Here is a 15,873-nt window from a genome sequence, read left to right on the forward strand (position 1 = left end):
ATTTGAAGAAACTATGAAAAAAGCAACAGTAGTAGCAGAGGATTTTGATTTTTGCTCTTCAAGTCAGTACAGTAGATCACCATAGAGTTGCACCCCTACAAACAGCACAAAGGATGAAACCCACCTCCTTCGTTATTGCTATGTTTGTGCCGGTGAAAGTAGCGTTTGTGCTATTGAAAGCATCTTGGAAGATGAAGGTGCAGTCACTTCCACATGTCATGATATCATTAGATCCGACGACAAGAGCTGAAGTCCCTGGCATTTTCCAAGCCAGTAATGTGAGGAAGATGGACATGGAAGAAGGTAGCGTGGCCGAGCGGTCTAAGGTGCTGGATTTAGGCTCCAGTCTCTCTGGGGGCGTGGGTTCGAGTCCCACCGCTGCCAACTGTTAATGTTTTAAGACCTGCAATACGATCAGTAAAAGCGCTTTTTGTTAGGCTGCGGGAGGTGTTTAGAGATAGACTTTCTTAAAGACAGGCTTAACATCAAGGCAGAAAAAATATTTTGTTTTCTCAACAGAAATTCTCTTTGGCACGTTCAGCTTTATGTAGGGAACAACATCTGCCGAGATCACTTTTGAGGCAGTGCACATGATAGTGTACCGGCAAGTACATTTACTGTAATATTGGCTGTGGTGGTGAGCTGCTTTTGTCTGTGAAACTTTTAATTCTTCACGCCGAATCGTTGGCAGGGGTAAAGCTTATTAAATCTTTGAACATAGCGCTCCATCAGAAATACTTTGTTCGTGATCAAAAGAGATCAGAGGATTAACTTCATGATTTCACATAGCATACCTTACAGGAAAGATTTAAAAGGGGAATTGATTGTGCTTCTTGATGTTGTTCGTGTGGTTTCCTTGGATACAAAGGTGAATGTTCTTTGACGTTCTGCTAGAGTATCCACTGGGTGGGCTTTATCAATTAGCTCGGATAGGTCATCAGTGCTCCGTCTCCGGAAAATAATCAGCACTGTCATTTTTTCCTGTGCTGTCTTTTAAAACATATAAGATCACGAGTTTACAGATTTCTCCAAATAACAACTATACATTTTAACCCAGCGGTTAGCATTCCTTCAATCCAATAGTTTTACTCCGGGTAAAAAGCAGCGAAATATATAGAGAGATGATATTCAAAGATTTCAACGTTCTTGTTGGATTTCCTGTATGGAGATATCGCTCAGAATTCCTAATATGATTTTGAGTTCAGTTTTGCTTTACTACTTTCAGAGTCTTTTATTGACCTTGCTGAAGCAGAGAAGTGAGATAATCACAAATGCAACCTACCTGTGCTGCTGTTTTTGGTTAATAATGATTATTGTGAGGGAAAAAAAAACAGCTCCTTGCATTAAGAGCAAGAGCAACCAACACGCTCGCTTGTTGAGTTGGGTTTTTTTCTGTGGTGCTCTTCCTCAGATGTAAAGTTATTTGGTGAGCAAGGACCTCTGAGAACGAGCCTGAATCCGTCAAGAACTCAGAAATTCTAATATCGCACTACTGTCTTGTGTACAGAGATCTGCTTCTTCCTTTTTGAGTGTTTTGGTGTTTAAGAGCACGCTTCCTACATCGAATGTTAGTTTCAGGAGATGTGCTACCGGATAACAGATTATCTTAAAAAGGTTTGGGGGTGCACTGGCTGGGATTAAAACCCGGCTCAATTATTTGGAAGTCATCTGTACTACCAACACACTTCTAAGAAGCACCCGCACATTTTCGCAAACCTCTCTCTCACCTACAGTACAAAGTTATGAAGACACAGACAACCAATGAAAACTAATTTGATTCACTCAAGGCTTCACTCTTCTGTTGTGATGTTGTTTTAATTAGTGTTAGTTGTGATGAGGTGTTGTTTCTGTCTCTTAAAGTTTAAGAGTCTGCTCCTTTTTTCCTGGTATAGAAATAACATGTTCCAACTTTGTTTACAAACACCACTGTAAATTATTTGTCCATCTCTAAAGCCTGTGTTTGTTGAGAAGGCAATTCAAAAGCACATATTAAATAAGAACACGATCCTTCTTGTTACCATTCCCGTGGTTGGAGTGTTGTTTTGCCCTTTAACGTTCTTCTACAATATTTACAGACAGGGCTTGATCACTGGAGTTGTGTGCATCGGTCCATGAACATCAACTGTACTGCTGTTTTTCTATGCGTAATTTAATCGCAAGCACTTAAAAGATGAAAAAAGGTTTCAAAGAAAACATAATTGAAAGACAGTTGTAGCGGCAATGCTGGTTAATAAGACAGAATTAAGCGTTGGTATGCTCCTAAAGGAGGCCCCATCTCACCCTCCATCTCTGTGGGGCAGCCACAGAGAAAGAATTCAGGCAAGCTGATTTAAGATGTTTTTCTTTTGATAAGAAGCAAGCTCCCAGACGGGGATGCAAGTAGCTAAGCCTGGCCATCATGATCAATGGTCATCCACTGGCGCCTATCTGTCTAGGGAGTGCCGAATGGACATCTGGACTGCATTCCTAAGTGTCAAGAGTAAGTGACTTATATCTCACCTTGACCAACCAATCAGGGACTGGTAATACCACGTGGGTCTCCAATGCCCGCCAAACTCTCAACCAATCAGCACACATCTGGGTCTTGATCAAAAAGGGAGCGCAAGCTCAGTTCTGGGCTCTCCTTGGCCATTTTCGCGCATCCTCAGAGACAATCACGTGACAACTGCTGTTGTCTGCAAAAGGACTTGGACTTTGTTCTAAGCGCGAGGCCGAGGATCCCGTACGTACTCAGAATTCTACCAACGTGAATGCTCCGCTTGATCAACGGCAGCCTACAGTTGGACCCTCGTCGACAACCTGAATAGCTTATTCAGAAGCAGCGCTGGACCGGGAACGAACCAGTTTCTTCCCAGGCAAAAGAGTGACTTGTGAGGACTCGCGGTCACACTCTGTGCATAGAGACTTTCTACTAGCCAGCCGGACTGCTGGTAGACCCCTCGGAGCAACGACTGCCCTGCACGCCGCAGTCAGATTCCTCCACCCGTCCTACTCCGAGCTGCACCTCGACTGGTTGGCCGGTAGCCAGAGGACGCCGACACAACGCCCATTGGACAACCGCTGCAACAGAGGCTGCAACAGAGCCTGTCAGCTGGTTTGGTGTTTGTGCCGGGAAATTCCAAATCCAAACACAGTGGATAAGTAAACCCCATGTTCTACATTGCGTCTCGAGAATTTAATTGTACCTCAACACAAGTTGTTGTCAATTTAATTCATGAGTAATGTATTTACTTCCGAGTTTAGAGTAACAGTGGGTAATAACACTGATTAGCGATTTGGTAACCGAACGATATATATTGACATATATTCTCTGTTGTGTATCTCTTTGTGTTTGCATCTCTTCGAGATTATATACCTTGTATATTGATAACCCTCACAGTAAGGTCTGCCGCTCGTATCCAGGCAGACTAATATATGTTTGGTGCACAGTTTATATTAATAAATGTATCTCGTGTATTGAACCCGTGTGTGTGCGTTGTTAGTTGTTCTGACGATTGATTTTCTAAATGCCCCAACGAACAACCTTGTGATTACTGCTACAATTGATAATTGTCTCAGTAAACCCATCAAACCACTACATTTACTGGCGTCCCTGGGTGGGCGGTTTAGAATGAAATGAGAATCAATCGCACAGAATAACTGATATTGCTGTGAGTTCAAGTTCAGCACAGCACCGCGGCTTCTATACGTGAATACCGGGTGTGCTGATACAGTGCCTTGCGAAAGTATTCGGCCCCCTTGAACTTTTCAACCTTTTGCCACATTTCAGGCTTCAAACATAAAGATATAAATTTTTTATTTTATGTGAAGAATCACCAACAAGTGGGACACAATTGTGAAGTGGAACGAAATCTATTGGATTTTTGAAACTTTTTTAACTAATAAAAAAATGAAAAGTGGGGCGTGCAAAATTATTCGGCCCCTTTACTTTCAGTGCAGCAAACTCACTCCAGAAGTTCAGCGAGGATCTCTGAATGATCCAATGTTGTCCTAAATGACTGATGGTGATAAATAGAATCCACCTGTGTGTAATCAAGTCTCTGTATAAATGCACCTGCTCTGTGATAGTCTCAAGGTTCTGTTGAAAGCGCAGAGAGCATCATGAAGACCAAGGAACACACCAGGCAGGTCCGTAATACTGTTGTGGAGAAGTTTAAAGCCGGAGTTGGATACAAAAAGATTTCCCAAGCTTCAAACATCCCAAGGAGCACTGTGCAAGCAATCATCTTGAAATGGAAGGAGTATCAGACCACTGCAAATCTACCAAGACCTGGCCGTCCCTCTAAACTTTCAGCTCAGACAAGGAGAAGACTGATCAGAGATGCAGCCAAGAGGCCCATGATCACTCTGGATGAACTGCAGAGAACTACAGCTGAGGTGGGATAGTCTGTCCATAGGACAACAATCAGTCTTACACTGCACAAATCTGGCCTTTATGGAAGAGTGGCAAGAAGAAAGCCATTTCTCAAAGATATCCATAAAAAGTCTCGTCTAAAGTTTGCCACAAGCCACCTGGGAGACACCCCAAACATGTGGAAGAAGGTGCTCTGGTCAGATGAAACCAAAATCGAACTTTTTGGCCACAATGCAAAACGATATGTTTGGCGTAAAAGCAACACAGCTCATCACCCTCAACACACCATCCCCACTGTCAAACATGGTGGTGGCAGCATCATGGTTTGGGCCTGCTTTTCTTCAGCAGGGACAGGGAAGATGGTTAAAATTGAGGGGAAGATGGATGCAGCCAAATACAGGACCATTCTGGATGAAAACCTGTTGGAGTCTGCAAAAGACCTGAAACTGGGACGGAGATTTATCTTCCAACAAGACAATGATCCCAAACATACAGCAAAATCTACAAAGGAATGGTTCACAAATAAACGTATCCAGGTGTTTGAATGGCCAAGTCAAAGTCCAGACCTGAATCCAATCGAGAATCTGTGGAAAGAGCTGAAAACTGCTGTTCACAAACGCTCTCCATCCAACCTCACTGAGCTCGAGCTGTTTTGCAAGGAAGAATGGGCAAGAATTTTAGTCTCTCGATGTGCAAAACTGATAGAGACATACCCCAAGCGACTTGCAGCTGTAATTGCAGCAAAAGGTGGCTCTACAAAGTATTAACGCAAGGGGGCCGAATAATTTTGCACGCCCCACTTTTCATTTTTTTATTAGTTAAAAAAGTTTCAAAAATCCAATAGATTTCGTTCCACTTCACAATTGTGTCCCACTTGTTGGTGATTCTTCACATAAAATAAAAAATTTATATCTTTATGTTTGAAGCCTGAAATGTGGCAAAAGGTTGAGAAGTTCAAGGGGGCCGAATACTTTCGCAAGGCACTGTAACTGCGTAAAGAAATCCCCCTGTTTTCTAGCGTTTAGTGTAACGTGTGCTGATTGGAAATCCATCTGCTCGGGTGTTTAGATTCCATACTGTATTTTGGTAAAAGGAAAAAAAGTAATACTCTTAAAGTTTCTCTGACGTAATGACAATGGCTGCTAAAATGTCTGAAGTGGAGTCGCTTATAAGTACTATTTCTAGCGACGACAATCCTGGTTACTGGAGCGGTATCGAAAAGTTGAACTTTGATGATATTGAGAAGCTGCAAATAGATTTAGTAGCTAAGGTAGCGAACCAGCTTAACACAGGAGGGTCCGTGAACGCAGTTCAGGTCCTATCGAGTTTCGCCTTAAATCTAGCTAAACAGCTGGAACTGTCTTTGTCCGAGCTGACAAAGTTTCAAAAACTTCAGGGAAAGCTAGAAAGATATAAGGCGGAGCGAGTTGAGTTGTTGGATATAATCAGAGAAAAGAGAGTGAAAAATGAGGAAAGTGAAGACAGACTCAGGGAAGTTTTAGGTAAATTAGATGACCTGTCTGCTAGAGAAACTGCGGCTGAGGTAGCTAGGAGAGACCTGGAGGCGAGCTTGAAAGAAAAAGAAAAAGAAATTGAGAGTTTAAATGAGCTCAGCCAGAAAAGGCAAAAGGAGTTAGATGCTGCCGTATTGGAAGCAAAACAGGCTAGATTCCACTTGCATGCCAGCCCACCTAGCAGGCCGGAGCGCTCACCCAGCGCGCTGGGAGGAGGTTTCTCCCGGCCAGGGTCTGTGGTCGGATCGGCATGGGGGAGATCGCCGAGTCCTGCGCGAGACGCAAGGGCGATGCAATTCAGGCATAGACCCCCTGCTCCTGATCACGGCCGTCCCCCTGCCCGCGGAGAAACCGCAAAAATTAACCTCCACTCCCTGAGGCAGTTAGCCAAAGATGTAGAAAGGTTTGACCCGTCAGCGTCAGGGAATAATGTGGAGACCTACGTCGATGAGCTGAGATATACTTTGCAGTTTATGCCCGGAGCGTCCGAACAGGAAAAGGCTATGTTAGTAAGGAAAACTACTAGCCGAGCGGTCCACGAGTGGATGTCTAGACAAGGACCGGAGGTCTGTAATAGCTTTGAGGAGCTGTGTCAGGCAATGATCGGAGAATTTTCGGCTTTTATCGATCCCATAGCTGCCGTGGCCGCTGCGCACCATATTAAGCACGAAAAAGCTAATGCCCCTCGCGACTATTATGAGAGGCTTAGGCGCACTTATTTTGCAGGGCGGAATGAAGAGGGTTGCGAAGAGAACGTGAATTTCAAAGGTTTATTCATTGCTAATCTGCATCCCTCAATCAGGAAAATGATTGTGATGCACACTGATGCAAAAGCGATGAAAATGGCTGACATTAGAAGGTTGGCTCAAAAAGCCTGGGGAGCTGATGTCTCTGCATCCTCAGAGCGAAAACCTGCTAAAACGGCCGTGTTCGCCACTAAAGCCAGCAGGGTTGACGACTCGCCTCAGCTCGAGGGAGCTGAGGTTCCTGAACCCGCTAAGCCCCGGCGCAAAATAGGCAGGCAGGACCGCACTAAGCGTCAGAGCCGCTGTGAGCGCTACGGGGAAGGCAAGGGCACAGGCAGAGCCTATTATAAGGCTGGACGAAGGGAGTCGACTGCAACCCGCCTGGCCAGGCTTGAACAAGCCCTGCTTGAGAGATCAGGACAGGGTAAACCTTCCGCACCGAATGCCTGAAGCGTGAATGAGCTTAGGGGGACCACGCCCCCTCCCACTGGAGGAGGCGGGGATCCATCCCAAACCCCTCCCTCAGTCTATCTGATTGGGTGGGAGGGTTCCTGCCTGGAAGAAGGCTGTGACTCTGAGTTGGGCGCTGACCCCGCCCCTGAAGTCAAAGAAAAGGCAGGCTTCCAACAATTCTTAGGGAATCTCAGCCAGAAAGGCAAAGCAAGGCGTATTTATATCAAGGTTTCTCTTGAAAACGTCTTAGATAGAGAAGCACTGATTGACACTGGGGCTGAAATTAGTTTGATGTCAGCTGATCTACTCAGCGAGCTCAAACGAGTAGCGAAAGGAAAAGGCATCAGACTTAAGGTAGAACCGTGTAAGATAGATATTTCCAGCTATACCCAGGATCATGCCAGGAGTGTGGGTGGCACTTAGGTTTGGGCCAATGAACGTGGTGCATCCTGTTTACATCTCTAGGTTTAAAACAGAGCCACTACTCATTGGCCAAGACCTGCTTGACAGGCTGGAGCCTCTGGTGGACTGCCAGCGTGGAAAATTGTGGGCTCAGGTAAAAAACCCTAAGCCTGTCGTAAAGCAAAAAGGGGGGTTCAGTGGTTATGCTGTGATCACACAGTGCCCACTGAACACTATAGCTGAGTTGGAGGATCCTCCTGGTTCCTCTGGACGAGAAATAAATGTCTCTTCTTGCTTTCCAAAACTACAGGGAAGTTCTGCCCAGGCCAGCACTCCCACGGTCTCCCATCTACAGGAGCAGTGCTCCGAGCAGCTGCTTGACCCGCCAGGTAAAGCACACCCCTTTTTCATCCCTGAAGAAGAGTGGATCTCCCTGTCCGGTAATGAATGGGAGTCCTTTCTGTGCGCCCTGGTACCTCAGGGGGACCAGGACTACCACCCCATGGTGGTGGGAGGGGTCCAGGTGGCAGAAGTGCAGGTTGATGATGTAATTCTCAGCCTCAGCTCTGAGAAGTCCATAATCAGTGAAGGTCTATAATCGATGACCTGTCGCGAAGCCGTCAGGTGACCCTGGTGACGCAATCACAGGTTCTGTGGTGGGCACCCCCACCTCATAGGTCCATTTGGAGCAAAGGAAGCTGTGCAGCTTCCATCTCCATCGGAAAAAGGAAGTTTGCTCACTACTTCCAGGTAGCACCTCAGCTGACCCACTCGGTCTGTATTGGTGCAGACCTGTTGGTTCGACTGGGCGCCCAGCTGGACACAGTAAACAGTGTGCTGTGGACACGGGTGAACCCAGATGCCCACTCTCTAAGCGGCGACCCCGAGAACATTCGGTCAGGTCAGGCGATTCCTCAGGCCTGCCAGGTAGTAAACGAATCGGACCTGATCGTTCCTGCGTCAACAGCAGGGTTTCCGGTACGCCTTGTCCTAAAGAGGGGACAGAGAATGGATGCTGAGATGGTTTTCTTCCAACCATCAGCTCAGTTTATCAGACTGAACCTAGCAGTCTGTGGTACCCCCAGACTGGAACGGAATGGCCGAGCCACCTGCCTGTTGGTGCAGAACATAGCAAAACAAGATGTCAAAATCCCTGCTCGCACTGACATGGGACTGGTAATTGACAATGGTTTCTATGATTTCGAACTGGCCATCCCAGTACTGGGGCAGCTCCCTGGTCCCTTGGCCAGGGAGGGGGGAACCGAGCAGGTGTACTACACCTACCCCCGGCGGATGATTGCAATTAGGCCAATAGAGGGATTCTGCAACCAGGAGGTGTGCAGAGTGGACCTTAGCGATAAGGATGAGATGGTTGTGTATACAGTACACGCAAGTGTTCCGACGGACCACTCAGCCGAGAGTGCGACCCGGGATACCGCCATGCCGTCAAAAGCGCGGTTCCTAGAGCAGGTACAGGAACAGGTTAGTAAGGCAGATGCCCTGGAAACGGAAAGCCAGCGTCAGCAGCTGCGTCAGATCTTCCAGGATTTCCAGGAAGTGTTTGCACGGGATGCCTATGACTGCGGGGTGACGGATTTGCACACAGTGCGCATTCCTACGGCCCCTGGCGCCCGCCCAACCTATGTCAGGCAGTATCGCATTCCCCTCACGGCATACGAGTCCATAAAGCAGACGTTGGATGCTCTACTAGAGCGTCAGATCATAAGGGAGTGTAACTCCACTTATAACTCCCCACTGTGGCCAGTGCTGAAACCCAATGGTAAGTGGCGTCTGACCATTGACTACCGGCAGCTGAATAAACAGGTTCCTTTGTCACGATGGCCAATGATCTACCTAGATCAGGAGTTAGCCAAGGTGACAACAGCGAAATATTTCACCACAGTGGATGTGGCCAATGGGTTCTGGACCCTTAAGGTAGAACCGACAGACCAGTACAAACTGGCCTTTTCCTTTGGAAACAGGCAATTCACCTGGAATCGATGCCCCTTTGGGTATTCCAACTCCCCAGCGGAGTTCAACATATTTCTGCACAAAGCCATGAGTGATGCAGCCGCCAGGGGCAACCTGGTCTATGTGGACGATATTCTGATGCGGAGTCAGACCTGGGAAGAACACATGGCCGAGATCAGGCATGTGTTGACCCAGCTCTCCCGTGCAGGGGCCAAACTGTCTCTGGCTAAGGGACAGTGGTGTAGGACCCAAGTGGAGTACGTGGGACTATTGGTTGGAGCCCAAGGCATACAGCCACAGTCCAGCAGAGTCCAAGCTATCCAGAATATGAAGTCGTCCACTAACCTGTCTGAACTGCGCAGCTTTCTGGGAGTATGTAATTATTCCCGGCAGTTCATTGAGGATTACGCTGAAATAGCAAGGCCCCTCCACAAGCTGTTGCAGAAAGACGTGCCCTTTGAGTGGGGACCTTCCTCAGAACAGGCTGTGATGGAGCTGAAGCGCAGACTCGGTAGTGCGCCGTGCTTGGCCTACCCTGACAAAAATAAGGTCTTCTACCTTGAAGCAGGGTTCTCAGAGCACTGCCTTGGGGCTGCTCTGACTCAGGAATATGACCAAGAACGAAGGGTGGTGGCGTATGCCAGTCGAGCCCTGAGCCCAGTGGAGCAAAAGTTCTTGGACTGCGAGAAGGCCCTGTTGTCTACGGTCTGGTCGGTAGAACACTTCCGTAGTTATGTAGGGGGACAAAAGATCATCATCGAAACCTGCCACCAACCTGTGACATTCCTGCATAGCCAGAAACTGAAAGCGGGCAGGGTGTCAAACAGCAGGATTGTGGCATGGATGATGGCCCTACAAGGCTATGAGATAGAGGTACATTATGCACAGAGCAAGAAAATGTACCTGGGACAGGGCCTGGCTTTGGGCCAAGTGTGTCACGGCTGTGACACTGACATGGAAGCTCCAGAAACAATTCCCGCTGCTGAGCTACCGAACAATCATCGGTACTACGATAAGAACATGGGCCAGGGCTTACCCATGGCCTATGTTGACGGTTGCTCTTTTCGCCACGAACAGCAGGTGCTAGCAGGGGTAGGAGTAGTCTGGCAAGACAATACTCCCTGTGGGCCGACCCGCTATAAGCTAGGACCAAAGACTAGTCAGTATGCGGAAGTAGCTGGGGTGCTGATCACCCTCCAGCAGGCCCTGACAAATGGCCTTAAACAATTTGTCATCTGTAGTGACTCGAACTACGCCCGACATAGCTTCGTGTCCCGTTTTCCGTATTGGAAGGGTAACGGCATGAAAAATGCCCGGGGCAAGGAAGTAAAGAACAAAGAGTTGTTCCTGGCCAGTGACAAGCTCACGACCGAGGCTGGAATGATGGTTTACTGGAGGAAGGTGAAGGGACACTCCCAGGTGAAGGGACCTGACAAAGACGGGAATGATGAGGCCGACCGGCTGGCCAAATCTGGCGCCTTAGAGGGTGAACCCTGGCAGTTCCAGCAGGAATGGCTACCCCCAGAAACCATGGCTGAGGTCAAGGCGGTCACAGGAAGCAGGGCTAGACAGGATGTCGGAGCTGACCCTCAATCTGTAGTGCTTGGGTCACAGGGTTTTAACACCGATCTTGCGGAAATGCAGAAACAGGACCCAGCAATTGGGCAAATGTATCAGCATATCGCTGACCCAGTGCGTCAACCTCTTTCGGAGCAGGTGCTGAGCCAGTCTCCGGAGTTGAAGGAACTGGCAGAGGTGAAAGACAACCTAAAAATTATAAAGGGGTTGTTGGTTTGTGTACCAGTTGCACAAGGTGTCCCAAAGTGGGTAGTTCCCCGCTGCCATCGCGGGGTCATGATCCAACACGCTCATGACGAGCCCCGTGGGGGCCACCGGGGAATCAAGGCCACGTACGACAGCAGGTGGCATTCTGGCCTCACATGGGCCAAGACATCGCCGCGTATGTAAAGGGGTGTCTGACGTGTAGCCAGTTCCAACCATCATGGCCCTTGCACCGTGCACCACTCCAGAAAAAGGGCATGACATTCCCCTGGTCCAATCTACAAATGGATTGGGTGGGGCCGCTGGTGAGGTCATCCAGAGGGAACAAATATTTCCTCACTGTTACGTGTGCATTCACAAAATGGATTGAGTGCCTCCCAGCACCCAACGACACGGCAGAGACAACTGCAGTGCTGTTGGTGAACCATGTGTTCAGTCGATGGGGACTCCCCCTGACCGTGGACTCGGATCGGGGAACCCATTTCACAGCTACAGTAATGGCAACCCTGTGGAATATGCTTGGGTCAAGGCCCAGTTGCATATCTCCTACCACCCTCAATCCTCGGGCCAGGCAGAAAGGGCAAACCGAACGGTGGTTAGTATGCTCAAAAAGTTTGTCTCCACCAGCAGTAGGGACTGGGACATTAAGCTGCCCCTGGTTCTGATGGCCATCCGAGCCACGCCCCATTGCTCTACGGGGGTCCCACCTTTTGAGATGATGACAGGTCGGAAGATGACTCTTCCCCTACACTGTCTTTATGGGGTGGAGGACCTGAGCACGACGGGGGCTGCTACGGCCCATCAGTATGTGTCAGACCTGCGAGCACATCTGCAGGCAACCTTTGCTTTTGCCCAGAACAATCTGGGAAGGAGTGCAGAAGGTAGGAAAGCATACTATGACCGAAAGGCAGTTAACCAGGAACTCCAAGTAGGAGACAAGGTCCTGTACTTCCAATTTGCCAAACCCACAGGGGTGGCCCGGAAGTTCTTACCCAGTTGGACAGGACCCCACGAGATTGTCGAAGGTATCACCGGTAGCTTATCGAATTCGGATTGAAAAAGGAAGGCAATCTCTGGTCTACAAGTGGGTGCATCGCAACCACCTCCGGTTGTATCGCACACCTCAAATGGCGTCGGAGGACACAGAATAGGGTTAAAAGTCTAAACCCGATCAAGAGGGGGGTGCCCCTTTGTAGCTGCAGGTAGTTAGGTACTGTAGTGTAGGTCCTCCTAGGAAAATATATTCAAAATTATAGTGGAACTGTACCATGTGCCTCATCTGTGTTCCAGAATGGGAATCCTAAAACTGCCACGGCTGGTCCTGACAGTGCTGTGGATCGCCTCGACACAGCCCCTTGAAGTTGTGGAACCCAGTCCTCCTACCTGCAGGACGCTCCCGGATTGTTGTTAACAAATTGCAGAACATATACTCAGCGAGTGTATGTGCGGCTGGACCCAAGTGATGTGTTTCGGAAGCACATCAACATGAACAGTAGGGTGTCCTATCATGGCAGGCAGTGGGCTAAGGATGCTGTATGGCATGCCCAGCTAGACACTATATACATGCTCCGCCAGCTGAGGAAGGCAACAGTCAGCCAGGAGGAGATGACAGGCCTCAGCCGCCCCAAAAGGTTCTTGGGGGGTCTGATTGCTGCGGCCTCCGCCGTGGGCTCGCTATTTTCAGCTGGTCTGTTTGCTGCTAACACTGTCACCCTGACCACCCTGAGAAGGCAGGTGTCTGGGTTACGTGAGGAAATGCCAGAAATTCAGGACAGGCTGTATCAACAGCAGCAGCGGCTGGAAGGCCTAGGGAAAACCTTACAGGGCACAATATTAGCAGTAAACCTTCATGCAGCAGTGTTAAATAACACCCTCCACACCGTGGGCAGGATTGTCGACGTGTTACAGTGGGATTATGCTTACGTGCAACAGGTCAAGATGCTGATGCAGGATTTGCTTAGGGAGCTTAGTGCCACGATAACTAGCCTAGCCATGGGACAGATTCCAACTTACTTGGTTCCACTGTCCTTAGTAGAAGAAGTACTTAGGACAACCACTTCTGAGATGGTGCAGCCATTACAGGTACATCTTGCATACAGTCTAGGCAGTGCCATTCCTATACATGTCAACCCCGAAGCCAAGGAAATAGGTTTCCTGTTGAACCTTCCCATCGTGAGTGGCAAGGATATCCATAGACTCAAGTCTATATCGAACGTTGGCTTCTGGAGGGGGGACATGCATGTGAAGTTGACCACCCCACCGCTCGTAGCTTACCAGGAGGATGATCCAAATTTGTATCTTGTTCCAAACCTGGAACTGTGTATATCAACCAAGGATATCCACTGGGTATGCCCAAGTAAGCCATTCCTTAGGGACACAACTCAGAGGTTGTGTGGTATCAGAAAGGGGGCTGCCACTGAAAAGTGTAAAGCCACAGTGACGAGCAGAAGTGAGGTTAACGAACCCCAGGTTGAGCAGGTGGGAAAGAAATGGCTGGTCAGCACACCACAGTTAACTGTTACAATAACCTATGACAGACATGATACAGCTACCGAAGTGCAGCTACCCAACCAAACAGTTTTTCTACAAGTTCCTGAAGGAGCTATAGTGCATCTCAACGATTTAGCACTGTATCACCTGGAGTCAGAACTGTATGAAACGGAACTCGAGATTGTGGACGCTTTCAGAGGACACAGCGTTGACTTGGATGAGAGAATCCAAGAGACAGTAAGTCTTGAGGGTGTACAGGTAGTCGAATTTGTTCTTAACGACACAAACGTAAAAACTACACTGGTAGGTCCCAAGCACAGTCATTGTGGATTCTCTGGGGCGCTAGGAACAATAAACGTGGTCATCTTGACACTGCTGCTGGGTAGCTGGATCATGGCTGGGGTAATGTGTTGGATGCTGTTCTCTTGTATCAAAGCCTTGCGGGGTAGGTTGAATGAGACAAAGGGAGCAATGGTTTATCACCGAAATCAGGTAACCACTCCCAGACGTCTGCCTGCTGCAGAGCTATCCGATACTGATAGTGAACTGCCGGAAGTTTAAGGTCTAGAGCTAATGATGATGCCCAATGCCTCATTCCTAGGTTCCTTATAACTGAGAGCAGGTATACGCAATGTTCTTTCCAACACTATTTCCTGTACAAATTCTCGAGAGGTAATGTGAATATTGGGTGGTAGAATCCACCGTGGTGCAACAAACATCACTTAACTCTGTTTTTGTTTTGAAGGCAACAACGCCTCAGGACCTCGTGACCTTCAAAAAGGGGGGATATGTAGCGGCAATGCTGGTTAATAAGACAGAATTAAGCGTTGGTATGCTCCTAAAGGAGGCCCCATCTCACCCTCCATCTCTGTGGTGCAGCCACAGAGAAAGAATTCAGGCAAGCTGATTTAAGATGTTTTTCTTTTGATAAGAAGCAAGCTCCCAGACGGGGATGCAAGTAGCTAAGGCTGGCTCTCATGATCAATGGTCATCCACTGGCGCCTATCAGTCTAGGGAGTGCCGGATGGACATCTGGACTGCATTCCTAAGTGTCAAGAGCAAGTGACTTATATCTCACCTTGACCAACCAATCAGGGACTGGTAATACCACGTGGGTCTCCAATGCCTGCCAAACTCTCAACCAATCAGCACACATCTGGGTCTTGATCAAAAAGGGAGCGCAAGCTCAGTTCTGGGCTCTCCTTGGCCATTTTCGCGCATCCTCAGAGACAATCACGTGACAACTGCTGTTGTCTGCAAAAGGACTTGGACTTTGTTCTAAGCGCGAGGCCGAGGATCCCGTACGTACTCAGAATTCTACCAACGTGAATGCTCCGCTTGATCAACGGCAGCCTACAGTTGGACCCTCGTCGACAACCTGAATAGCTTATTCAGAAGCAGCGCTGGACCGGGAACGAACCAGTTTCTTCCCAGGCAAAAGAGTGACTTGTGAGGACTCGCGGTCACACTCTGTGCATAGAGGCTTTCTACTAGCCAGCCGGACTGCTGGTAGATCCCCTCGGAGCAACGACTGCCCTGCGCGCCGCAGTCAGATTCCTCCGCCCGTCCTACTCCGAGCTGCACCTCGACTGGTTGGCCGGTAGCCAGAGGACGCCGACACAACGCCCATTGGACAACCGCTGCAACAGAGGCTGCAACAGAGCCTGTCAGCTGGTTTGGTGTTCGTGCCGGGAAATTCCAAATCCAAACACAGTGGATAAGTAAACCCCATGTTCTACATTACGTCTCGAGAATTTAATTGTACCTCAACACAAGTTGTTATCAATTTAATTCATGAGTAATGTATTTACTTCCGAGTTTAGAGTAACAGAGGGTAATAACACTGATTGGCGATTTGGTAACCGAACGATGTATACTGACATATATTCTCTGTTGTGTATCTCTTTGTGTTTGCATCTCTTCGAGGTTATATACCTTGTATATTGATAACCCTCACAGTAAGGTCTGCCGCTCGTATCCAGGCAGACTAGTATATGTTTGGTGCACAGTTTATATTAATAAATGTATCTCGTGTATTGAACCCGTGTGTGTGCGTTGTTAGTTGTTCTGACGATTGATTTTCTAAAAGCCCCAACGAACAACCTTGTGATTACTGCTACAATTGATAATTGTCTCAGTAAACCCATCAAACCACTACAAA

At 48.2% G+C, this 15,873-nt stretch overlaps 1 non-coding gene across 1 annotated transcript; it reads left to right on the top strand.

Moving 5' to 3' along the window:
• Positions 1–302: 302 nt before the first annotated feature.
• Positions 303–384, top strand: trnal-uag (transfer RNA leucine (anticodon UAG)). Its single transcript has one exon. It is a non-coding gene; the product is annotated as a tRNA-Leu (tRNA).
• The last annotated feature ends 15,489 nt before the right edge of the window (positions 385–15,873 follow it).

Source organism: Atractosteus spatula, chromosome 10 (genome assembly GCF_055471065.1).
Source record: "Atractosteus spatula isolate fAtrSpa1 chromosome 10, fAtrSpa1.hap1, whole genome shotgun sequence".
Taxonomy (NCBI): Eukaryota; Metazoa; Chordata; class Actinopteri; order Semionotiformes; family Lepisosteidae; genus Atractosteus; species Atractosteus spatula.